This window comes from Atractosteus spatula, chromosome 10 (assembly GCF_055471065.1).
Source record: "Atractosteus spatula isolate fAtrSpa1 chromosome 10, fAtrSpa1.hap1, whole genome shotgun sequence".
NCBI classification, from domain to species: domain Eukaryota; kingdom Metazoa; phylum Chordata; class Actinopteri; order Semionotiformes; family Lepisosteidae; genus Atractosteus; species Atractosteus spatula.
In genome coordinates this window covers 13,425,057-13,449,206 of record NC_142715.1, presented here as the reverse complement: position 1 = coordinate 13,449,206, position 24,150 = coordinate 13,425,057, and the positions used below count along the sequence as shown (strand labels likewise).

Sequence of the window (24,150 nt, the reverse complement as noted above, 5' to 3'; positions counted from 1 at the left end):
CGCCCTGGTGATTCTGGGAGACAGATCGAACCTGGGCTAAAAGAGAGGGGGCTTAGCCCTCTTCCATTTGCTAGTTCAGAGTTGTACAACCCATCTGTATCTGCTAGGCGGCGCAGTCGTCGTGCACAAAGAACGCTTTGAAAAGCGTCAAAAGCAAGTCATTCCGAGTTGGTCGTTTGTGTTTTCCGTTCAGACGCGAAATGCTGACATGATCTCTCGGCTCCTCGGTTGTCATTTCTGTTCCGTAAAGGAATCACAGCACGCGTCGCCTTCCAGCACGCTGGGTCGGGACACGATGCCGAGGATCGGAGAGTGCGGTGTCTTCCTCGTTAGTATAGTGGCGAGTATCCCCGCCTGTCACGCGGGAGACCAGGGTTCGATTCCCTGACGGGGAGTAGAAAGCTTTTCTTTTACCTCCTTAGAGAAAGGACTGCCTTTCACTTCTCTGTTTTCTTTCACAGCGCCGTGCACCTTTTCATTGCTCTCGCTTTCAGAGCCTCCGCACGGCACACGACTCGACATCAGGAAGCACATTGAAGTGAAAGCAGGAAGCGCTGCGACATGCACTGTGCACATCCCGCCACACTAAGAGGTGAGTGGGTCTGTTCGATGCACAAAGAACGCTTTGAAAGCATCAAAGGCAAGTCATTCCGAGTTGGTCGTTTGTGTTTTCTGTTCAGACGCGAAATGCTGAAATGATCTCTCGGCTCCTCGGTTGTCATTTCTGCTCCGTAAAGGAATCACAGCACGCGTCGGCTTCCAGCACGGTGGGTCGGGACACGATGCCGGGGGTCGGAGAGAGCGATGTCTTCCTCGTTAGTATAGTGGTGATTATCCGCACCTGTCACGCGGGAGACTGGGGTACATCAGGACGCGCATTGAAGTGAAAGCAGGATGCGCTGCGACATGCACTGTGCAGATCCCGCCACACTAAGAGGTGAGGGGGTCTGTTCGATCACAGCGCTAGGCGAATCCCCAATCCCCTTTTGTGCGTGCCGACAAAGGAAGCCGGTCTGTTTCCGCCCGGTTTCGGGCCGGGGACCTTTCGCGTGTGAGGCGAACGTGATAACCACTACACTACGGAAACGGTGGCAATCCCTGCCCAGCGGCCCAGCGCTGAGCTTCGCCAATGCGATTCAGCTGCTTCCAGTGCCTTTATTGGAGTGCGCTGATGGACCGTGCTCTCTCTCCAGAGACCAGCACGCCTGTCATGGACGGAGCAGGAAAGGCGGCGCCACATTCTACAGCCCTCTCCACGCAATCGACGAAATCGGGCTACTGAAGTGGAGAAAATCGCCTCTCCAGAAAGTGCAAATATCATCTTGGAGAGTATAAACCCTATTGCCGAAGGTCAGCCCTGTCTACCAGAGTAACCCTCCCACCTCCTGCAGGGATGATCAGCTCGTCTCACACGCGAGAAGTCTTCGGTTGGAAACAAGCGCCCCCTCTTCTCGCGCGTTTTGCACGTTCGAGTGGTTTTAATGCGGCTCCTTCGTACACGGTGCTGATCTTTTGGAAAGCAGGAGGCAAAACTGACAGGTTCCCATACCGGGAGTCGAACCCGGGCCGCCTGGGTGAAAACCAGGAATCCTAACCGCTAGACCATATGGGAGCACACACCCCTGCTGTTCCGGGCATCATGCAAGCAAACTACATAAATATGAGAAAACGCGCAAGAGAGTTGTCACTCAGAGTGTCGAAGGGTCGATGTATACTGGGGCTCAGTTGAAATGCAACGTCAGGACTTTTCCGAATTAGGTCACACGAAGAGAGCACAGCCTTTTCCGCCCTGCCACGTGGGTATCGGTAACTCGCCGTGATCGTATAGTGGTCAGTACTTTGCGTTGTGGCCGCAACAACCCCGGTTCGAATCCGGGTCACGGCAGAATAGGGGCGTCTGCTTTTACTACTTGCGCGAATGAAGGCAAAAAAAAGCCAATCGATGTGAACGAACGGCGCTTTACAGAGGAGTACTGCCTGACTGGATCGTTGATGAACGACAGAGGCCACTCTGACCTCTTCTCGGTTTTCTTCAATGACTTACTAAGGATCTTCTTCACATTCGCCCATGCAGGGGAAGCCAGTTACACCAAAGCAAACGCAGGAAAGTGCATTTCAAGCAGAGACCAGGAGGGACTTGTTTACACCGAGAGTGGTCGGAGAATGGAACAATGCGCCCAGCCCTGTTGCTGGAGCCGATTCTTGATGAGATCTTGGGCTCACTAAGAGGCCCCCGCTGGATGCTAATCTTCCTGTTGTTGTTGCACGTCCTGCGCTGCTTTTGAGCCGACAGAGCTCGTCCTGGTCTGTCGGCACAGCCCAATTGCAAATGATCGGCTCCGCGTACAGAAGGAACGTGCGTTTGGTACAAGAGTGCATGAAGGCACCGGAAATACATTGGGAACAAATGACCGGTCGCTCAAGACCTCTGTGAAGTACAGGAGCGTGCGAAACGAGGCTGTTTCCGCCCGGTCTCGAACCGGGGACCTTTCGCGTGTTAGGCGAACGTGATAGCCGCTACACTACGGAAACCTGCAGGGACCGCTGCTGGTGTCTCGCTTGCGTTTCGGGCTGAGAAAGGGAAGCGTCACTTTAGGCAGGGGGCGCTGGAGAGAGGAACAAAGGGCGCGATGAAACAAAATGCCGAAACCCGGGATCAAACCAGGGACTTTTAGATCTTCAGTCTAACGCTCTCCCAACTGACCTGTTTCGGCAGTGCGCAGAGCCCACAGCCACCTGCTCCAGCCTTCCTGTGTTGCGGCATGAGCGCACCAAGAGGAGCGGGAGAGTGTTGCAGGAACGTCACTCAGAAGGAAAGCCACCCAGCTGTGCCCTCTGAGCTCTGTCCAGCGCATCTTCCTCGCATGGACTCCTGCCTGCGACGGGCAGGAAACAATTAGCAAGAACAGAGCAGCACCCCATGGGTGTCTCATGACCACACCTTAGGTTGTGACACGTGCAGGTGTGAGGGGTTGCCGGGCTACTCTGGAGCAGAGCTTGGGCGGAGGGGGGGCGGGAAAGCAGACAAAGAGGTGACACCTCAAGGTCTGCACGATCACAGCTCTCCGCCGCCCCAGGCTTCCGCTCGATATGCTACTGGACACACCCGCCCCTCCTCACACAGACCGTGGAAAAGCCCCCGAGTGGGAGGGCTCTCTCTTCCTCCCAGGAGCTCTTGGACGCACAGACAGAGCGCGGGGAGCCGCCGCCTGCAAACACGGCTCCAGGCCGACTCCACTCCGCAGGAGCCGCAGAGCAGAGGAGATGGGGGCAGCTTAGCTCCTGTGCAGAGACCTGAGCTGTTGTTGCTGCGGACGCTGTCTTTTCTGTTCTCGGGGTAGGAGTGAATGTTGAGTTGCCCTTAGAAATGAGGCAGAGCACTTCAACGGCACGGGTGTGTGTGCGTGCGCCCTGGTGATTCTGGGAGACAGATCGAACCTGGGCTAAAAGAGAGGGGGCTTAGCCCTCTTCCATTTGCTAGTTCAGAGTTGTACAACCCATCTGTATCTGCTAGGCGGCGCAGTCGTCGTGCACAAAGAACGCTTTGAAAAGCGTCAAAAGCAAGTCATTCCGAGTTGGTCGTTTGTGTTTTCCGTTCAGACGCGAAATGCTGACATGATCTCTCGGCTCCTCGGTTGTCATTTCTGTTCCGTAAAGGAATCACAGCACGCGTCGCCTTCCAGCACGCTGGGTCGGGACACGATGCCGAGGATCGGAGAGTGCGGTGTCTTCCTCGTTAGTATAGTGGCGAGTATCCCCGCCTGTCACGCGGGAGACCAGGGTTCGATTCCCTGACGGGGAGTAGAAAGCTTTTCTTTTACCTCCTTAGAGAAAGGACTGCCTTTCACTTCTCTGTTTTCTTTCACAGCGCCGTGCACCTTTTCATTGCTCTCGCTTTCAGAGCCTCCGCACGGCACACGACTCGACATCAGGAAGCACATTGAAGTGAAAGCAGGAAGCGCTGCGACATGCACTGTGCACATCCCGCCACACTAAGAGGTGAGTGGGTCTGTTCGATGCACAAAGAACGCTTTGAAAGCATCAAAGGCAAGTCATTCCGAGTTGGTCGTTTGTGTTTTCTGTTCAGACGCGAAATGCTGAAATGATCTCTCGGCTCCTCGGTTGTCATTTCTGCTCCGTAAAGGAATCACAGCACGCGTCGGCTTCCAGCACGGTGGGTCGGGACACGATGCCGGGGGTCGGAGAGAGCGATGTCTTCCTCGTTAGTATAGTGGTGATTATCCGCACCTGTCACGCGGGAGACTGGGGTACATCAGGACGCGCATTGAAGTGAAAGCAGGATGCGCTGCGACATGCACTGTGCAGATCCCGCCACACTAAGAGGTGAGTGGGTCTGTTCGATCACAGCGCTAGGCGAATCCCCAATCCCCTTTTGTGCGTGCCGACAAAGGAAGCCGGTCTGTTTCCGCCCGGTTTCGGGCCGGGGACCTTTCGCGTGTGAGGCGAACGTGATAACCACTACACTACGGAAACGGTGGCAATCCCTGCCCAGCGGCCCAGCGCTGAGCTTCGCCAATGCGATTCAGCTGCTTCCAGTGCCTTTATTGGAGTGCGCTGATGGACCGTGCTCTCTCTCCAGAGACCAGCACGCCTGTCATGGACGGAGCAGGAAAGGCGGCGCCACATTCTACAGCCCTCTCCACGCAATCGACGAAATCGGGCTACTGAAGTGGAGAAAATCGCCTCTCCAGAAAGTGCAAATATCATCTTGGAGAGTATAAACCCTATTGCCGAAGGTCAGCCCTGTCTACCAGAGTAACCCTCCCACCTCCTGCAGGGATGATCAGCTCGTCTCACACGCGAGAAGTCTTCGGTTGGAAACAAGCGCCCCCTCTTCTCGCGCGTTTTGCACGTTCGAGTGGTTTTAATGCGGCTCCTTCGTACACGGTGCTGATCTTTTGGAAAGCAGGAGGCAAAACTGACAGGTTCCCATACCGGGAGTCGAACCCGGGCCGCCTGGGTGAAAACCAGGAATCCTAACCGCTAGACCATATGGGAGCACACACCCCTGCTGTTCCGGGCATCATGCAAGCAAACTACATAAATATGAGAAAACGCGCAAGAGAGTTGTCACTCAGAGTGTCGAAGGGTCGATGTATACTGGGGCTCAGTTGAAATGCAACGTCAGGACTTTTCCGAATTAGGTCACACGAAGAGAGCACAGCCTTTTCCGCCCTGCCACGTGGGTATCGGTAACTCGCCGTGATCGTATAGTGGTCAGTACTTTGCGTTGTGGCCGCAACAACCCCGGTTCGAATCCGGGTCACGGCAGAATAGGGGCGTCTGCTTTTACTACTTGCGCGAATGAAGGCAAAAAAAAGCCAATCGATGTGAACGAACGGCGCTTTACAGAGGAGTACTGCCTGACTGGATCGTTGATGAACGACAGAGGCCACTCTGACCTCTTCTTGGTTTTCTTCAATGACTTACTAAGGATCTTCTTCACATTCGCCCATGCAGGGGAAGCCAGTTACACCAAAGCAAACGCAGGAAAGTGCATTTCAAGCAGAGACCAGGAGGGACTTGTTTACACCGAGAGTGGTCGGAGAATGGAACAATGCGCCCAGCCCTGTTGCTGGAGCCGATTCTTGATGAGATCTTGGGCTCACTAAGAGGCCCCCGCTGGATGCTAATCTTCCTGTTGTTGTTGCACGTCCTGCGCTGCTTTTGAGCCGACAGAGCTCGTCCTGGTCTGTCGGCACAGCCCAATTGCAAATGATCGGCTCCGCGTACAGAAGGAACGTGCGTTTGGTACAAGAGTGCATGAAGGCACCGGAAATACATTGGGAACAAATGACCGGTCGCTCAAGACCTCTGTGAAGTACAGGAGCGTGCGAAAAGAGGCTGTTTCCGCCCGGTCTCGAACCGGGGACCTTTCGCGTGTTAGGCGAACGTGATAGCCGCTACACTACGGAAACCTGCAGGGACCGCTGCTGGTGTCTCGCTTGCGTTTCGGGCTGAGAAAGGGAAGCGTCACTTTAGGCAGGGGGCGCTGGAGAGAGGAACAAAGGGCGCGATGAAACAAAATGCCGAAACCCGGGATCAAACCAGGGACTTTTAGATCTTCAGTCTAACGCTCTCCCAACTGACCTGTTTCGGCAGTGCGCAGAGCCCACAGCCACCTGCTCCAGCCTTCCTGTGTTGCGGCATGAGCGCACCAAGAGGAGCGGGAGAGTGTTGCAGGAACGTCACTCAGAAGGAAAGCCACCCAGCTGTGCCCTCTGAGCTCTGTCCAGCGCATCTTCCTCGCATGGACTCCTGCCTGCGACGGGCAGGAAACAATTAGCAAGAACAGAGCAGCACCCCATGGGTGTCTCATGACCACACCTTAGGTTGTGACACGTGCAGGTGTGAGGGGTTGCCGGGCTACTCTGGAGCAGAGCTTGGGCGGAGGGGGGGCGGGAAAGCAGACAAAGAGGTGACACCTCAAGGTCTGCACGATCACAGCTCTCCGCCGCCCCAGGCTTCCGCTCGATATGCTACTGGACACACCCGCCCCTCCTCACACAGACCGTGGAAAAGCCCCCGAGTGGGAGGGCTCTCTCTTCCTCCCAGGAGCTCTTGGACGCACAGACAGAGCGCGGGGAGCCGCCGCCTGCAAACACGGCTCCAGGCCGACTCCACTCCGCAGGAGCCGCAGAGCAGAGGAGATGGGGGCAGCTTAGCTCCTGTGCAGAGACCTGAGCTGTTGTTGCTGCGGACGCTGTCTTTTCTGTTCTCGGGGTAGGAGTGAATGTTGAGTTGCCCTTAGAAATGAGGCAGAGCACTTCAACGGCACGGGTGTGTGTGCGTGCGCCCTGGTGATTCTGGGAGACAGATCGAACCTGGGCTAAAAGAGAGGGGGCTTAGCCCTCTTCCATTTGCTAGTTCAGAGTTGTACAACCCATCTGTATCTGCTAGGCGGCGCAGTCGTCGTGCACAAAGAACGCTTTGAAAAGCGTCAAAAGCAAGTCATTCCGAGTTGGTCGTTTGTGTTTTCCGTTCAGACGCGAAATGCTGACATGATCTCTCGGCTCCTCGGTTGTCATTTCTGTTCCGTAAAGGAATCACAGCACGCGTCGCCTTCCAGCACGCTGGGTCGGGACACGATGCCGAGGATCGGAGAGTGCGGTGTCTTCCTCGTTAGTATAGTGGCGAGTATCCCCGCCTGTCACGCGGGAGACCAGGGTTCGATTCCCTGACGGGGAGTAGAAAGCTTTTCTTTTACCTCCTTAGAGAAAGGACTGCCTTTCACTTCTCTGTTTTCTTTCACAGCGCCGTGCACCTTTTCATTGCTCTCGCTTTCAGAGCCTCCGCACGGCACACGACTCGACATCAGGAAGCACATTGAAGTGAAAGCAGGAAGCGCTGCGACATGCACTGTGCACATCCCGCCACACTAAGAGGTGAGTGGGTCTGTTCGATGCACAAAGAACGCTTTGAAAGCATCAAAGGCAAGTCATTCCGAGTTGGTCGTTTGTGTTTTCTGTTCAGACGCGAAATGCTGAAATGATCTCTCGGCTCCTCGGTTGTCATTTCTGCTCCGTAAAGGAATCACAGCACGCGTCGGCTTCCAGCACGGTGGGTCGGGACACGATGCCGGGGGTCGGAGAGAGCGATGTCTTCCTCGTTAGTATAGTGGTGATTATCCGCACCTGTCACGCGGGAGACTGGGGTACATCAGGACGCGCATTGAAGTGAAAGCAGGATGCGCTGCGACATGCACTGTGCAGATCCCGCCACACTAAGAGGTGAGTGGGTCTGTTCGATCACAGCGCTAGGCGAATCCCCAATCCCCTTTTGTGCGTGCCGACAAAGGAAGCCGGTCTGTTTCCGCCCGGTTTCGGGCCGGGGACCTTTCGCGTGTGAGGCGAACGTGATAACCACTACACTACGGAAACGGTGGCAATCCCTGCCCAGCGGCCCAGCGCTGAGCTTCGCCAATGCGATTCAGCTGCTTCCAGTGCCTTTATTGGAGTGCGCTGATGGACCGTGCTCTCTCTCCAGAGACCAGCACGCCTGTCATGGACGGAGCAGGAAAGGCGGCGCCACATTCTACAGCCCTCTCCACGCAATCGACGAAATCGGGCTACTGAAGTGGAGAAAATCGCCTCTCCAGAAAGTGCAAATATCATCTTGGAGAGTATAAACCCTATTGCCGAAGGTCAGCCCTGTCTACCAGAGTAACCCTCCCACCTCCTGCAGGGATGATCAGCTCGTCTCACACGCGAGAAGTCTTCGGTTGGAAACAAGCGCCCCCTCTTCTCGCGCGTTTTGCACGTTCGAGTGGTTTTAATGCGGCTCCTTCGTACACGGTGCTGATCTTTTGGAAAGCAGGAGGCAAAACTGACAGGTTCCCATACCGGGAGTCGAACCCGGGCCGCCTGGGTGAAAACCAGGAATCCTAACCGCTAGACCATATGGGAGCACACACCCCTGCTGTTCCGGGCATCATGCAAGCAAACTACATAAATATGAGAAAACGCGCAAGAGAGTTGTCACTCAGAGTGTCGAAGGGTCGATGTATACTGGGGCTCAGTTGAAATGCAACGTCAGGACTTTTCCGAATTAGGTCACACGAAGAGAGCACAGCCTTTTCCGCCCTGCCACGTGGGTATCGGTAACTCGCCGTGATCGTATAGTGGTCAGTACTTTGCGTTGTGGCCGCAACAACCCCGGTTCGAATCCGGGTCACGGCAGAATAGGGGCGTCTGCTTTTACTACTTGCGCGAATGAAGGCAAAAAAAAGCCAATCGATGTGAACGAACGGCGCTTTACAGAGGAGTACTGCCTGACTGGATCGTTGATGAACGACAGAGGCCACTCTGACCTCTTCTTGGTTTTCTTCAATGACTTACTAAGGATCTTCTTCACATTCGCCCATGCAGGGGAAGCCAGTTACACCAAAGCAAACGCAGGAAAGTGCATTTCAAGCAGAGACCAGGAGGGACTTGTTTACACCGAGAGTGGTCGGAGAATGGAACAATGCGCCCAGCCCTGTTGCTGGAGCCGATTCTTGATGAGATCTTGGGCTCACTAAGAGGCCCCCGCTGGATGCTAATCTTCCTGTTGTTGTTGCACGTCCTGCGCTGCTTTTGAGCCGACAGAGCTCGTCCTGGTCTGTCGGCACAGCCCAATTGCAAATGATCGGCTCCGCGTACAGAAGGAACGTGCGTTTGGTACAAGAGTGCATGAAGGCACCGGAAATACATTGGGAACAAATGACCGGTCGCTCAAGACCTCTGTGAAGTACAGGAGCGTGCGAAAAGAGGCTGTTTCCGCCCGGTCTCGAACCGGGGACCTTTCGCGTGTTAAGCGAACGTGATAGCCGCTACACTACGGAAACCTGCAGGGACCGCTGCTGGTGTCTCGCTTGCGTTTCGGGCTGAGAAAGGGAAGCGTCACTTTAGGCAGGGGGCGCTGGAGAGAGGAACAAAGGGCGCGATGAAACAAAATGCCGAAACCCGGGATCAAACCAGGGACTTTTAGATCTTCAGTCTAACGCTCTCCCAACTGACCTGTTTCGGCAGTGCGCAGAGCCCACAGCCACCTGCTCCAGCCTTCCTGTGTTGCGGCATGAGCGCACCAAGAGGAGCGGGAGAGTGTTGCAGGAACGTCACTCAGAAGGAAAGCCACCCAGCTGTGCCCTCTGAGCTCTGTCCAGCGCATCTTCCTCGCATGGACTCCTGCCTGCGACGGGCAGGAAACAATTAGCAAGAACAGAGCAGCACCCCATGGGTGTCTCATGACCACACCTTAGGTTGTGACACGTGCAGGTGTGAGGGGTTGCCGGGCTACTCTGGAGCAGAGCTTGGGCGGAGGGGGGGCGGGAAAGCAGACAAAGAGGTGACACCTCAAGGTCTGCACGATCACAGCTCTCCGCCGCCCCAGGCTTCCGCTCGATATGCTACTGGACACACCCGCCCCTCCTCACACAGACCGTGGAAAAGCCCCCGAGTGGGAGGGCTCTCTCTTCCTCCCAGGAGCTCTTGGACGCACAGACAGAGCGCGGGGAGCCGCCGCCTGCAAACACGGCTCCAGGCCGACTCCACTCCGCAGGAGCCGCAGAGCAGAGGAGATGGGGGCAGCTTAGCTCCTGTGCAGAGACCTGAGCTGTTGTTGCTGCGGACGCTGTCTTTTCTGTTCTCGGGGTAGGAGTGAATGTTGAGTTGCCCTTAGAAATGAGGCAGAGCACTTCAACGGCACGGGTGTGTGTGCGTGCGCCCTGGTGATTCTGGGAGACAGATCGAACCTGGGCTAAAAGAGAGGGGGCTTAGCCCTCTTCCATTTGCTAGTTCAGAGTTGTACAACCCATCTGTATCTGCTAGGCGGCGCAGTCGTCGTGCACAAAGAACGCTTTGAAAAGCGTCAAAAGCAAGTCATTCCGAGTTGGTCGTTTGTGTTTTCCGTTCAGACGCGAAATGCTGACATGATCTCTCGGCTCCTCGGTTGTCATTTCTGTTCCGTAAAGGAATCACAGCACGCGTCGCCTTCCAGCACGCTGGGTCGGGACACGATGCCGAGGATCGGAGAGTGCGGTGTCTTCCTCGTTAGTATAGTGGCGAGTATCCCCGCCTGTCACGCGGGAGACCAGGGTTCGATTCCCTGACGGGGAGTAGAAAGCTTTTCTTTTACCTCCTTAGAGAAAGGACTGCCTTTCACTTCTCTGTTTTCTTTCACAGCGCCGTGCACCTTTTCATTGCTCTCGCTTTCAGAGCCTCCGCACGGCACACGACTCGACATCAGGAAGCACATTGAAGTGAAAGCAGGAAGCGCTGCGACATGCACTGTGCACATCCCGCCACACTAAGAGGTGAGTGGGTCTGTTCGATGCACAAAGAACGCTTTGAAAGCATCAAAGGCAAGTCATTCCGAGTTGGTCGTTTGTGTTTTCTGTTCAGACGCGAAATGCTGAAATGATCTCTCGGCTCCTCGGTTGTCATTTCTGCTCCGTAAAGGAATCACAGCACGCGTCGGCTTCCAGCACGGTGGGTCGGGACACGATGCCGGGGGTCGGAGAGAGCGATGTCTTCCTCGTTAGTATAGTGGTGATTATCCGCACCTGTCACGCGGGAGACTGGGGTACATCAGGACGCGCATTGAAGTGAAAGCAGGATGCGCTGCGACATGCACTGTGCAGATCCCGCCACACTAAGAGGTGAGTGGGTCTGTTCGATCACAGCGCTAGGCGAATCCCCAATCCCCTTTTGTGCGTGCCGACAAAGGAAGCCGGTCTGTTTCCGCCCGGTTTCGGGCCGGGGACCTTTCGCGTGTGAGGCGAACGTGATAACCACTACACTACGGAAACGGTGGCAATCCCTTCCCAGCGGCCCAGCGCTGAGCTTCGCCAATGCGATTCAGCTGCTTCCAGTGCCTTTATTGGAGTGCGCTGATGGACCGTGCTCTCTCTCCAGAGACCAGCACGCCTGTCATGGACGGAGCAGGAAAGGCGGCGCCACATTCTACAGCCCTCTCCACGCAATCGACGAAATCGGGCTACTGAAGTGGAGAAAATCGCCTCTCCAGAAAGTGCAAATATCATCTTGGAGAGTATAAACCCTATTGCCGAAGGTCAGCCCTGTCTACCAGAGTAACCCTCCCACCTCCTGCAGGGATGATCAGCTCGTCTCACACGCGAGAAGTCTTCGGTTGGAAACAAGCGCCCCCTCTTCTCGCGCGTTTTGCACGTTCGAGTGGTTTTAATGCGGCTCCTTCGTACACGGTGCTGATCTTTTGGAAAGCAGGAGGCAAAACTGACAGGTTCCCATACCGGGAGTCGAACCCGGGCCGCCTGGGTGAAAACCAGGAATCCTAACCGCTAGACCATATGGGAGCACACACCCCTGCTGTTCCGGGCATCATGCAAGCAAACTACATAAATATGAGAAAACGCGCAAGAGAGTTGTCACTCAGAGTGTCGAAGGGTCGATGTATACTGGGGCTCAGTTGAAATGCAACGTCAGGACTTTTCCGAATTAGGTCACACGAAGAGAGCACAGCCTTTTCCGCCCTGCCACGTGGGTATCGGTAACTCGCCGTGATCGTATAGTGGTCAGTACTTTGCGTTGTGGCCGCAACAACCCCGGTTCGAATCCGGGTCACGGCAGAATAGGGGCGTCTGCTTTTACTACTTGCGCGAATGAAGGCAAAAAAAAGCCAATCGATGTGAACGAACGGCGCTTTACAGAGGAGTACTGCCTGACTGGATCGTTGATGAACGACAGAGGCCACTCTGACCTCTTCTCGGTTTTCTTCAATGACTTACTAAGGATCTTCTTCACATTCGCCCATGCAGGGGAAGCCAGTTACACCAAAGCAAACGCAGGAAAGTGCATTTCAAGCAGAGACCAGGAGGGACTTGTTTACACCGAGAGTGGTCGGAGAATGGAACAATGCGCCCAGCCCTGTTGCTGGAGCCGATTCTTGATGAGATCTTGGGCTCACTAAGAGGCCCCCGCTGGATGCTAATCTTCCTGTTGTTGTTGCACGTCCTGCGCTGCTTTTGAGCCGACAGAGCTCGTCCTGGTCTGTCGGCACAGCCCAATTGCAAATGATCGGCTCCGCGTACAGAAGGAACGTGCGTTTGGTACAAGAGTGCATGAAGGCACCGGAAATACATTGGGAACAAATGACCGGTCGCTCAAGACCTCTGTGAAGTACAGGAGCGTGCGAAAAGAGGCTGTTTCCGCCCGGTCTCGAACCGGGGACCTTTCGCGTGTTAGGCGAACGTGATAGCCGCTACACTACGGAAACCTGCAGGGACCGCTGCTGGTGTCTCGCTTGCGTTTCGGGCTGAGAAAGGGAAGCGTCACTTTAGGCAGGGGGCGCTGGAGAGAGGAACAAAGGGCGCGATGAAACAAAATGCCGAAACCCGGGATCAAACCAGGGACTTTTAGATCTTCAGTCTAACGCTCTCCCAACTGACCTGTTTCGGCAGTGCGCAGAGCCCACAGCCACCTGCTCCAGCCTTCCTGTGTTGCGGCATGAGCGCACCAAGAGGAGCGGGAGAGTGTTGCAGGAACGTCACTCAGAAGGAAAGCCACCCAGCTGTGCCCTCTGAGCTCTGTCCAGCGCATCTTCCTCGCATGGACTCCTGCCTGCGACGGGCAGGAAACAATTAGCAAGAACAGAGCAGCACCCCATGGGTGTCTCATGACCACACCTTAGGTTGTGACACGTGCAGGTGTGAGGGGTTGCCGGGCTACTCTGGAGCAGAGCTTGGGCGGAGGGGGGGCGGGAAAGCAGACAAAGAGGTGACACCTCAAGGTCTGCACGATCACAGCTCTCCGCCGCCCCAGGCTTCCGCTCGATATGCTACTGGACACACCCGCCCCTCCTCACACAGACCGTGGAAAAGCCCCCGAGTGGGAGGGCTCTCTCTTCCTCCCAGGAGCTCTTGGACGCACAGACAGAGCGCGGGGAGCCGCCGTCTGCAAACACGGCTCCAGGCCGACTCCACTCCGCAGGAGCCGCAGAGCAGAGGAGATGGGGGCAGCTTAGCTCCTGTGCAGAGACCTGAGCTGTTGTTGCTGCGGACGCTGTCTTTTCTGTTCTCGGGGTAGGAGTGAATGTTGAGTTGCCCTTAGAAATGAGGCAGAGCACTTCAACGGCACGGGTGTGTGTGCGTGCGCCCTGGTGATTCTGGGAGACAGATCGAACCTGGGCTAAAAGAGAGGGGGCTTAGCCCTCTTCCATTTGCTAGTTCAGAGTTGTACAACCCATCTGTATCTGCTAGGCGGCGCAGTCGTCGTGCACAAAGAACGCTTTGAAAAGCGTCAAAAGCAAGTCATTCCGAGTTGGTCGTTTGTGTTTTCCGTTCAGACGCGAAATGCTGACATGATCTCTCGGCTCCTCGGTTGTCATTTCTGTTCCGTAAAGGAATCACAGCACGCGTCGCCTTCCAGCACGCTGGGTCGGGACACGATGCCGAGGATCGGAGAGTGCGGTGTCTTCCTCGTTAGTATAGTGGCGAGTATCCCCGCCTGTCACGCGGGAGACCAGGGTTCGATTCCCTGACGGGGAGTAGAAAGCTTTTCTTTTACCTCCTTAGAGAAAGGACTGCCTTTCACTTCTCTGTTTTCTTTCACAGCGCCGTGCACCTTTTCATTGCTCTCGCTTTCAGAGCCTCCGCACGGCACACGACTCGACATCAGGAAGCACATTGAAGTGAAAGCAGGAAGCGCTGCGACATGCACTGTGCACATCCCGCCACACTAAGAGGTGAGTGGGTCTGTTCGATGCACAAAGAACGCTTTGAAAGCATCAAAGGCAAGTCATTCCGAGTTGGTCGTTTGTGTTTTCTGTTCAGACGCGAAATGCTGAAATGATCTCTCGGCTCCTCGGTTGTCATTTCTGCTCCGTAAAGGAATCACAGCACGCGTCGGCTTCCAGCACGGTGGGTCGGGACACGATGCCGGGGGTCGGAGAGAGCGATGTCTTCCTCGTTAGTATAGTGGTGATTATCCGCACCTGTCACGCGGGAGACTGGGGTACATCAGGACGCGCATTGAAGTGAAAGCAGGATGCGCTGCGACATGCACTGTGCAGATCCCGCCACACTAAGAGGTGAGTGGGTCTGTTCGATCACAGCGCTAGGCGAATCCCCAATCCCCTTTTGTGCGTGCCGACAAAGGAAGCCGGTCTGTTTCCGCCCGGTTTCGGGCCGGGGACCTTTCGCGTGTGAGGCGAACGTGATAACCACTACACTACGGAAACGGTGGCAATCCCTGCCCAGCGGCCCAGCGCTGAGCTTCGCCAATGCGATTCAGCTGCTTCCAGTGCCTTTATTGGAGTGCGCTGATGGACCGTGCTCTCTCTCCAGAGACCAGCACGCCTGTCATGGACGGAGCAGGAAAGGCGGCGCCACATTCTACAGCCCTCTCCACGCAATCGACGAAATCGGGCTACTGAAGTGGAGAAAATCGCCTCTCCAGAAAGTGCAAATATCATCTTGGAGAGTATAAACCCTATTGCCGAAGGTCAGCCCTGTCTACCAGAGTAACCCTCCCACCTCCTGCAGGGATGATCAGCTCGTCTCACACGCGAGAAGTCTTCGGTTGGAAACAAGCGCCCCCTCTTCTCGCGCGTTTTGCACGTTCGAGTGGTTTTAATGCGGCTCCTTCGTACACGGTGCTGATCTTTTGGAAAGCAGGAGGCAAAACTGACAGGTTCCCATACCGGGAGTCGAACCCGGGCCGCCTGGGTGAAAACCAGGAATCCTAACCGCTAGACCATATGGGAGCACACACCCCTGCTGTTCCGGGCATCATGCAAGCAAACTACATAAATATGAGAAAACGCGCAAGAGAGTTGTCACTCAGAGTGTCGAAGGGTCGATGTATACTGGGGCTCAGTTGAAATGCAACGTCAGGACTTTTCCGAATTAGGTCACACGAAGAGAGCACAGCCTTTTCCGCCCTGCCACGTGGGTATCGGTAACTCGCCGTGATCGTATAGTGGTCAGTACTTTGCGTTGTGGCCGCAACAACCCCGGTTCGAATCCGGGTCACGGCAGAATAGGGGCGTCTGCTTTTACTACTTGCGCGAATGAAGGCAAAAAAAAGCCAATCGATGTGAACGAACGGCGCTTTACAGAGGAGTACTGCCTGACTGGATCGTTGATGAACGACAGAGGCCACTCTGACCTCTTCTCGGTTTTCTTCAATGACTTACTAAGGATCTTCTTCACATTCGCCCATGCAGGGGAAGCCAGTTACACCAAAGCAAACGCAGGAAAGTGCATTTCAAGCAGAGACCAGGAGGGACTTGTTTACACCGAGAGTGGTCGGAGAATGGAACAATGCGCCCAGCCCTGTTGCTGGAGCCGATTCTTGATGAGATCTTGGGCTCACTAAGAGGCCCCCGCTGGATGCTAATCTTTCTGTTGTTGTTGCAGGTCCTGCGCTGCTTTTGAGCCGACAGAGCTCGTCCTGGTCTGTCGGCACAGCCCAATTGCAAATGATCGGCTCCGCGTACAGCAGGAACGTGCGTTTTGTACAAGAGTGCATGAAGGCACCGGAAATACATTGGGAACAAATGACCGGTCGCTCAAGACCTCTGTGAAGTACAGGAGCGTGCGAAAAGAGGCTGTTTCCGCCCGGAAACACCTTTCGCGTGTTAGGCGAACGTGATAGCCGCTACACTACGGAAACCTGCAGGGACCGCTGCTGGTGTCTCGCTTGCGTTTCGGGCTGAGAAAGGGAAGCGTCACTTTAGGCAGGGGGCGCTGGAGAGAGGAACAAAGGGCGCGATGAAACAAAATGCCGAAACCCGGGATCAAACCAGGGACTTTTAGATCTTCAGTCTAACGCTCTCCCAACTGACCTGTTTCGGCAGTGCGCAGAGCCCACAGCCACCTGCTCCAGCCTTCCTGTGTTGCGGCATGAGCGCACCAAGAGGAGCGGGAGAGTGTTGCAGGAACGTCACTCAGAAGGAAAGCCACCCAGCTGTGCCCTCTGAGCTCTGTCCAGCGCATCTTTCTCGCATGGACTCCTGCCTGCGACGGGCAGGAAACAATTAGCAAGAACAGAGCAGCACCCCATGGGTGTCTCATGACTACACCTTAGGTTGTGACACGTGCAGGTGTGAGGGGTTGCCGGGCTACTCTGGAGCAGAGCTTGGGCGGAGGGGGGGCGGGAAAGCAGACAAAGAGGTGACACCTCAAGGTCTGCACGATCACAGCTCTCCGCCGCCCCAGGCTTCCGCTCGATAAGCTACTGGACACACCCGCCCCTCCTCACACAGACCGTGGAAAAGCCCCCGAGTGGGAGGGCTCTCTCTTCCTCCCAGGAGCTCTTGGACGCACAGACAGAGCGCGGGGAGCCGCCGCCTGCAAACACGGCTCCAGGCCGACTCCACTCCGCAGGAGCCGCAGAGCAGAGGAGATGGGGGCAGCTTAGCTCCTGTGCAGAGACCTGAGCTGTTGTTGCTGCGGACGCTGTCTTTTCTGTTCTCGGGGTAGGAGTGAATGTTGAGTTGCCCTTAGAAATGAGGCAGAGCACTTCAACGGCACGGGTGTGTGTGCGTGCGCCCTGGTGATTCTGGGAGACAGATCGAACCTGGGCTAAAAGAGAGGGGGCTTAGCCCTCTTCCATTTGCTAGTTCAGAGTTGTACAACCCATCTGTATCTGCTAGGCGGCGCAGTCGTCGTGCACAAAGAACGCTTTGAAAAGCGTCAAAAGCAAGTCATTCCGAGTTGGTCGTTTGTGTTTTCCGTTCAGACGCGAAATGCTGACATGATCTCTCGGCTCCTCGGTTGTCATTTCTGTTCCGTAAAGGAATCACAGCACGCGTCGCCTTCCAGCACGCTGGGTCGGGACACGATGCCGAGGATCGGAGAGTGCGGTGTCTTCCTCGTTAGTATAGTGGCGAGTATCCCCGCCTGTCACGCGGGAGACCAGGGTTCGATTCCCTGACGGGGAGTAGAAAGCTTTTCTTTTACCTCCTTAGAGAAAGGACTGCCTTTCACTTCTCTGTTTTCTTTCACAGCGCCGTGCACCTTTTCATTGCTCTCGCTTTCAGAGCCTCCGCACGGCACACGACTCGACATCAGGAAGCACATTGAAGTGAAAGCAGGAAGCGCTGCGACATGCACTGTGCACATCCCGCCACACTAAGAGGTGAGTGGGTCTGTTCGATGCACAAAGAACGCTTTGAAAGCATCAAAGGCAAGTCATTCCGAGTTGGTCGTTTGTGTTTTCTGTTCAGACGCGAAATGCTGAAATGATCTCTCGGCTCCTCGGTTGTCATTTCTGCTCCGTAAAGGAATCACAGCACGCGTCGGCTTCCAGCACGGTGGGTCGGGACACGATGCCGGGGGTCGGAGAGAGCGATGTCTTCCTCGTTAGTATAGTGGTGATTATCCGCACCTGTCACGCGGGAGACTGGGGTACATCAGGACGCGCATTGAAGTGAAAGCAGGATGCGCTGCGACATGCACTGTGCAGATCCCGCCACACTAAGAGGTGAGTGGGTCTGTTCGATCACAGCGCTAGGCGAATCCCCAATCCCCTTTTGTGCGTGCCGACAAAGGAAGCCGGTCTGTTTCCGCCCGGTTTCGGGCCGGGGACCTTTCGCGTGTGAGGCGAACGTGATAACCACTACACTACGGAAACGGTGGCAATCCCTGCCCAGCGGCCCAGCGCTGAGCTTCGCCAATGCGATTCAGCTGCTTCCAGTGCCTTTATTGGAGTGCGCTGATGGACCGTGCTCTCTCTCCAGAGACCAGCACGCCTGTCATGGACGGAGCAGGAAAGGCGGCGCCACATTCTACAGCCCTCTCCACGCAATCGACGAAATCGGGCTACTGAAGTGGAGAAAATCGCCTCTCCAGAAAGTGCAAATATCATCTTGGAGAGTATAAACCCTATTGCCGAAGGTCAGCCCTGTCTACCAGAGTAACCCTCCCACCTCCTGCAGGGATGATCAGCTCGTCTCACACGCGAGAAGTCTTCGGTTGGAAACAAGCGCCCCCTCTTCTCGCGCGTTTTGCACGTTCGAGTGGTTTTAATGCGGCTCCTTCGTACACGGTGCTGATCTTTTGGAAAGCAGGAGGCAAAACTGACAGGTTCCCATACCGGGAGTCGAACCCGGGCCGCCTGGGTGAAAACCAGGAATCCTAACCGCTAGACCATATGGGAGCACACACCCCTGCTGTTCCGGGCATCATGCAAGCAAACTACATAAATATGAGAAAACGCGCAAGAGAGTTGTCACTCAGAGTGTCGAAGGGTCGATGTATACTGGGGCTCAGTTGAAATGCAACGTCAGGACTTTTCCGAATTAGGTCACACGAAGAGAGCACAGCCTTTTCCGCCCTGCCACGTGGGTATCGGTAACTCGCCGTGATCGTATAGTGGTCAGTACTTTGCGTTGTGGCCGCAACAACCCCGGTTCGAATCCGGGTCACGGCAGAATAGGGGCGTCTGCTTTTACTACTTGCGCGAATGAAGGCAAAAAAAAGCCAATCGATGTGAACGAACGGCGCTTTACAGAGGAGTACTGCCTGACTGGATCGTTGATGAACGACAGAGGCCACTCTGACCTCTTCTCGGTTTTCTTCAATGACTTACTAAGGATCTTCTTCACATTCGCCCATGCAGGGGAAGCCAGTTACACCAAAGCAAACGCAGGAAAGTGCATTTCAAGCAGAGACCAGGAGGGACTTGTTTACACCGAGAGTGGTCGGAGAATGGAACAATGCGCCCAGCCCTGTTGCTGGAGCCGATTCTTGATGAGATCTTGGGCTCACTAAGAGGCCCCCGCTGGATGCTAATCTTCCTGTTGTTGTTGCACGTCCTGCGCTGCTTTTGAGCCGACAGAGCTCGTCCTGGTCTGTCGGCACAGCCCAATTGCAAATGATCGGCTCCGCGTACAGAAGAAACGTGCGTTTGGTACAAGAGTGCATGAAGGCACCGGAAATACATTGGGAACAAATGACCGGTCGCTCAAGACCTCTGTGAAGTACAGGAGCGTGCGAAAAGAGGCTGTTTCCGCCCGGAAACACCTTTCGCGTGTTAGGCGAACGTGATAGCCGCTACACTACGGAAACCTGCAGGGACCGCTGCTGGTGTCTCGCTTGCGTTTCGGGCTGAGAAAGGGAAGCGTCACTTTAGGCAGGGGGCGCTGGAGAGAGGAACAAAGGGCGCGATGAAACAAAATGCCGAAACCCGGGATCAAACCAGGGACTTTTAGATCTTCAGTCTAACGCTCTCCCAACTGACCTGTTTCGGCAGTGCGCAGAGCCCACAGCCACCTGCTCCAGCCTTCCTGTGTTGCGGCATGAGCGCACCAAGAGGAGCGGGAGAGTGTTGCAGGAACGTCACTCAGAAGGAAAGCCACCAAGCTGTACCCTCTGAGCTCTGTCCAGCGCATCTTCCTCGCATGGACTCCTGCCTGCGACGGGCAGGAAACAATTAGCAAGAACAGAGCAGCACCCCATGGGTGTCTCATGACCACACCTTAGGTTGTGACACGTGCAGGTGTGAGGGGTTGCCGGGCTACTCTGGAGCAGAGCTTGGGCGGAGGGGGGGCGGGAAAGCAGACAAAGAGGTGACACCTCAAGGTCTGCACGATCACAGCTCTCCGCCGCCCCAGGCTTCCGCTCGATAAGCTACTGGACACACCCGCCCCTCCTCACACAGACCGTGGAAAAGCCCCCGAGTGGGAGGGCTCTCTCTTCCTCCCAGGAGCTCTTGGACGCACAGACAGAGCGCGGGGAGCCGCCGCCTGCAAACACGGCTCCAGGCGGACTCCACTCCGCAGGAGCCGCAGAGCAGAGGAGATGGGGGCAGCTTAGCTCCTGTGCAGAGACCTGAGCTGTTGTTGCTGCGGACGCTGTCTTTTCTGTTCTCGGGGTAGGAGTGAATGTTGAGTTGCCCTTAGAAATGAGGCAGAGCACTTCAACGGCACGGGTGTGTGTGCGTGCGCCCTGGTGATTCTGGGAGACAGATCGAACCTGGGCTAAAAGAGAGGGGGCTTAGCCCTCTTCCATTTGCTAGTTCAGAGTTGTACAACCCATCTGTATCTGCTAGGCGGCGCAGTCGTCGTGCACAAAGAACGCTTTGAAAAGCGTCAAAAGCAAGTCATTCCGAGTTGGTCGTTTGTGTTTTCCGTTCAGACGCGAAATGCTGACATGATCTCTCGGCTCCTCGGTTGTCATTTCTGTTCCGTAAAGGAATCACAGCACGCGTCGCCTTCCAGCACGCTGGGTCGGGACACGATGCCGAGGATCGGAGAGTGCGGTGTCTTCCTCGTTAGTATAGTGGCGAGTATCCCCGCCTGTCACGCGGGAGACCAGGGTTCGATTCCCTGACGGGGAGTAGAAAGCTTTTCTTTTACCTCCTTAGAGAAAGGACTGCCTTTCACTTCTCTGTTTTCTTTCACAGCGCCGTGCACCTCTTCATTGCTCTCGCTTTCAGAGCCTCCGCACGGCACACGACTCGACATCAGGAAGCACATTGAAGTGAAAGCAGGAAGCGCTGCGACATGCACTGTGCACATCCCGCCACACTAAGAGGTGAGTGGGTCTGTTCGATGCACAAAGAACGCTTTGAAAGCATCAAAGGCAAGTCATTCCGAGTTGGTCGTTTGTGTTTTCTGTTCAGACGCGAAATGCTGAAATGATCTCTCGGCTCCTCGGTTGTCATTTCTGCTCCGTAAAGGAATCACAGCACGCGTCGGCTTCCAGCACGGTGGGTCGGGACACGATGCCGGGGGTCGGAGAGAGCGATGTCTTCCTCGTTAGTATAGTGGTGATTATCCGCACCTGTCACGCGGGAGACTGGGGTACATCAGGACGCGCATTGAAGTGAAAGCAGGATGCGCTGCGACATGCACTGTGCAGATCCCGCCACACTAAGAGGTGAGTGGGTCTGTTCGATCACAGCGCTAGGCGAATCCCCAATCCCCTTTTGTGCGTGCCGACAAAGGAAGCCGGTCTGTTTCCGCCCGGTTTCGGGCCGGGGACCTTTCGCGTGTGAGGCGAACGTGATAACCACTACACTACGGAAACGGTGGCAATCCCTGCCCAGCGGCCCAGCGCTGAGCTTCGCCAATGCGATTCAGCTGCTTCCAGTGCCTTTATTGGAGTGCGCTGATGGACCGTGCTCTCTCTCCAGAGACCAGCACGCCTGTCATGGACGGAGCAGGAAAGGCGGCGCCACATTCTACAGCCCTCTCCACGCAATCGACGAAATCGGGCTACTGAAGTGGAGAAAATCGCCTCTCCAGAAAGTGCAAATATCATCTTGGAGAGTATAAACCCTATTGCCGAAGGTCAGCCCTGTCTACCAGAGTAACCCTCCCACCTCCTGCAGGGATGATCAGCTCGTCTCACACGCGAGAAGTCTTCGGTTGGAAACAAGCGCCCCCTCTTCTCGCGCGTTTTGCACGTTCGAGTGGTTTTAATGCGGCTCCTTCGTACACGGTGCTGATCTTTTGGAAAGCAGGAGGCAAAACTGACAGGTTCCCATACCGGGAGTCGAACCCGGGCCGCCTGGGTGAAAACCAGGAATCCTAACCGCTAGACCATATGGGAGCACACACCCCTGCTGTTCCGGGCATCATGCAAGCAAACTACATAAATATGAGAAAACGCGCAAGAGAGTTGTCACTCAGAGTGTCGAAGGGTCGATGTATACTGGGGCTCAGTTGAAATGCAACGTCAGGACTTTTCCGAATTAGGTCACACGAAGAGAGCACAGCCTTTTCCGCCCTGCCACGTGGGTATCGGTAACTCGCCGTGATCGTATAGTGGTCAGTACTTTGCGTTGTGGCCGCAACAACCCCGGTTCGAATCCGGGTCACGGCAGAATAGGGGCGTCTGCTTTTACTACTTGCGCGAATGAAGGCAAAAAAAAGCCAATCGATGTGAACGAACGGCGCTTTACAGAGGAGTACTGCCTGACTGGATCGTTGATGAACGACAGAGGCCACTCTGACCTCTTCTCGGTTTTCTTCAATGACTTACTAAGGATCTTCTTCACATTCGCCCATGCAGGGGAAGCCAGTTACACCAAAGCAAACGCAGGAAAGTGCATTTCAAGCAGAGACCAGGAGGGACTTGTTTACACCGAGAGTGGTCGGAGAATGGAACAATGCGCCCAGCCCTGTTGCTGGAGCCGATTCTTGATGAGATCTTGGGCTCACTAAGAGGCCCCCGCTGGATGCTAATCTTCCTGTTGTTGTTGCACGTCCTGCGCTGCTTTTGAGCCGACAGAGCTCGTCCTGGTCTGTCGGCACAGCCCAATTGCAAATGATCGGCTCCGCGTACAGAAGGAACGTGCGTTTGGTACAAGAGTGCATGAAGGCACCGGAAATACATTGGGAACAAATGACCGGTCGCTCAAGACCTCTGTGAAGTACAGGAGCGTGCGAAAAGAGGCTGTTTCCGCCCGGTCTCGAACCGGGGACCTTTCGCGTGTTAGGCGAACGTGATAGCCGCTACACTACGGAAACCTGCAGGGACCGCTGCTGGTGTCTCGCTTGCGTTTCGGGCTGAGAAAGGGAAGCGTCACTTTAGGCAGGGGGCGCTGGAGAGAGGAACAAAGGGCGCGATGAAACAAAATGCTGAAACCCGGGATCAAACCAGGGACTTTTAGATCTTCAGTCTAACGCTCTCCCAACTGACCTGTTTCGGCAGTGCGCAGAGCCCACAGCCACCTGCTCCAGCCTTCCTGTGTTGCGGCATGAGCGCACCAAGAGGAGCGGGAGAGTGTTGCAGGAACGTCACTCAGAAGGAAAGCCACCCAGCTGTGCCCTCTGAGCTCTGTCCAGCGCATCTTCCTCGCATGGACTCCTGCCTGCGACGGGCAGGAAACAATTAGCAAGAACAGAGCAGCACCCCATGGGTGTCTCATGACCACACCTTAGGTTGTGACACGTGCAGGTGTGAGGGGTTGCCGGGCTACTCTGGAGCAGAGCTTGGGCGGAGGGGGGGCTGGAAAGCAGACAAAGAGGTGACACCTCAAGGTCTGCACGATCACAGCTCTCCGCCGCCCCAGGCTTCCGCTCGATAAGCTACTGGACACACCCGCCCCTCCTCACACAGACCGTGGAAAAGCCCCCGAGTGGGAGGGCTCTCTCTTCCTCCCAGGAGCTCTTGGACGCACAGACAGAGCGCGGGGAGCCGCCGCCTGCAAACACGGCTCCAGGCGGACTCCACTCCGCAGGAGCCGCAGAGCAGAGGAGATGGGGGCAGCTTAGCTCCTGTGCAGAGACCTGAGCTGTTGTTGCTGCGGACGCTGTCTTTTCTGTTCTCGGGGTAGGAGTGAATGTTGAGTTGCCCTTAGAAATGAGGCAGAGCACTTCAACGGCACGGGTGTGTGTGCGTGCGCCCTGGTGATTCTGGGAGACAGATCGAACCTGGGCTAAAAGAGAGGGGGCTTAGCCCTCTTCCATTTGCTAGTTCAGAGTTGTACAACCCATCTGTATCTGCTAGGCGGCGCAGTCGTCGTGCACAAAGAACGCTTTGAAAAGCGTCAAAAGCAAGTCATTCCGAGTTGGTCGTTTGTGTTTTCCGTTCAGACGCGAAATGCTGACATGATCTCTCGGCTCCTCGGTTGTCATTTCTGTTCCGTAAAGGAATCACAGCACGCGTCGCCTTCCAGCACGCTGGGTCGGGACACGATGCCGAGGATCGGAGAGTGCGGT

General features: G+C 55.5%; 11 non-coding genes across 11 annotated transcripts; all 11 read right to left on the bottom strand.

Moving 5' to 3' along the window:
• Positions 1-1,540: 1,540 nt before the first annotated feature.
• Positions 1,541-1,612, bottom strand: trnae-uuc (transfer RNA glutamic acid (anticodon UUC)). The gene has a single exon. It is a non-coding gene; the product is annotated as a tRNA-Glu (tRNA).
• Positions 1,613-2,459: 847 nt separating this feature from the next.
• Positions 2,460-2,532, bottom strand: trnav-aac (transfer RNA valine (anticodon AAC)). Its single transcript has one exon. It is a non-coding gene; the product is annotated as a tRNA-Val (tRNA).
• A 2,415-nt stretch (positions 2,533-4,947) lies between these two features.
• trnae-uuc (transfer RNA glutamic acid (anticodon UUC)) lies at positions 4,948-5,019 on the bottom strand. Its single transcript has one exon. It is a non-coding gene; the product is annotated as a tRNA-Glu (tRNA).
• Positions 5,020-5,866: 847 nt separating this feature from the next.
• trnav-aac (transfer RNA valine (anticodon AAC)) lies at positions 5,867-5,939 on the bottom strand. Its single transcript has one exon. It is a non-coding gene; the product is annotated as a tRNA-Val (tRNA).
• Positions 5,940-8,354: 2,415 nt separating this feature from the next.
• Positions 8,355-8,426, bottom strand: trnae-uuc (transfer RNA glutamic acid (anticodon UUC)). Its single transcript has one exon. It is a non-coding gene; the product is annotated as a tRNA-Glu (tRNA).
• A 3,335-nt stretch (positions 8,427-11,761) lies between these two features.
• On the bottom strand, positions 11,762-11,833 carry trnae-uuc (transfer RNA glutamic acid (anticodon UUC)). Its single transcript has one exon. It is a non-coding gene; the product is annotated as a tRNA-Glu (tRNA).
• Positions 11,834-12,680: 847 nt separating this feature from the next.
• trnav-aac (transfer RNA valine (anticodon AAC)) lies at positions 12,681-12,753 on the bottom strand. The gene has a single exon. It is a non-coding gene; the product is annotated as a tRNA-Val (tRNA).
• Positions 12,754-15,168: 2,415 nt separating this feature from the next.
• On the bottom strand, positions 15,169-15,240 carry trnae-uuc (transfer RNA glutamic acid (anticodon UUC)). Its single transcript has one exon. It is a non-coding gene; the product is annotated as a tRNA-Glu (tRNA).
• A 3,326-nt stretch (positions 15,241-18,566) lies between these two features.
• trnae-uuc (transfer RNA glutamic acid (anticodon UUC)) lies at positions 18,567-18,638 on the bottom strand. The gene has a single exon. It is a non-coding gene; the product is annotated as a tRNA-Glu (tRNA).
• Positions 18,639-21,964: 3,326 nt separating this feature from the next.
• trnae-uuc (transfer RNA glutamic acid (anticodon UUC)) lies at positions 21,965-22,036 on the bottom strand. Its single transcript has one exon. It is a non-coding gene; the product is annotated as a tRNA-Glu (tRNA).
• An 847-nt stretch (positions 22,037-22,883) lies between these two features.
• trnav-aac (transfer RNA valine (anticodon AAC)) lies at positions 22,884-22,956 on the bottom strand. The gene has a single exon. It is a non-coding gene; the product is annotated as a tRNA-Val (tRNA).
• Between the last annotated feature and the right edge of the window lie 1,194 nt (positions 22,957-24,150).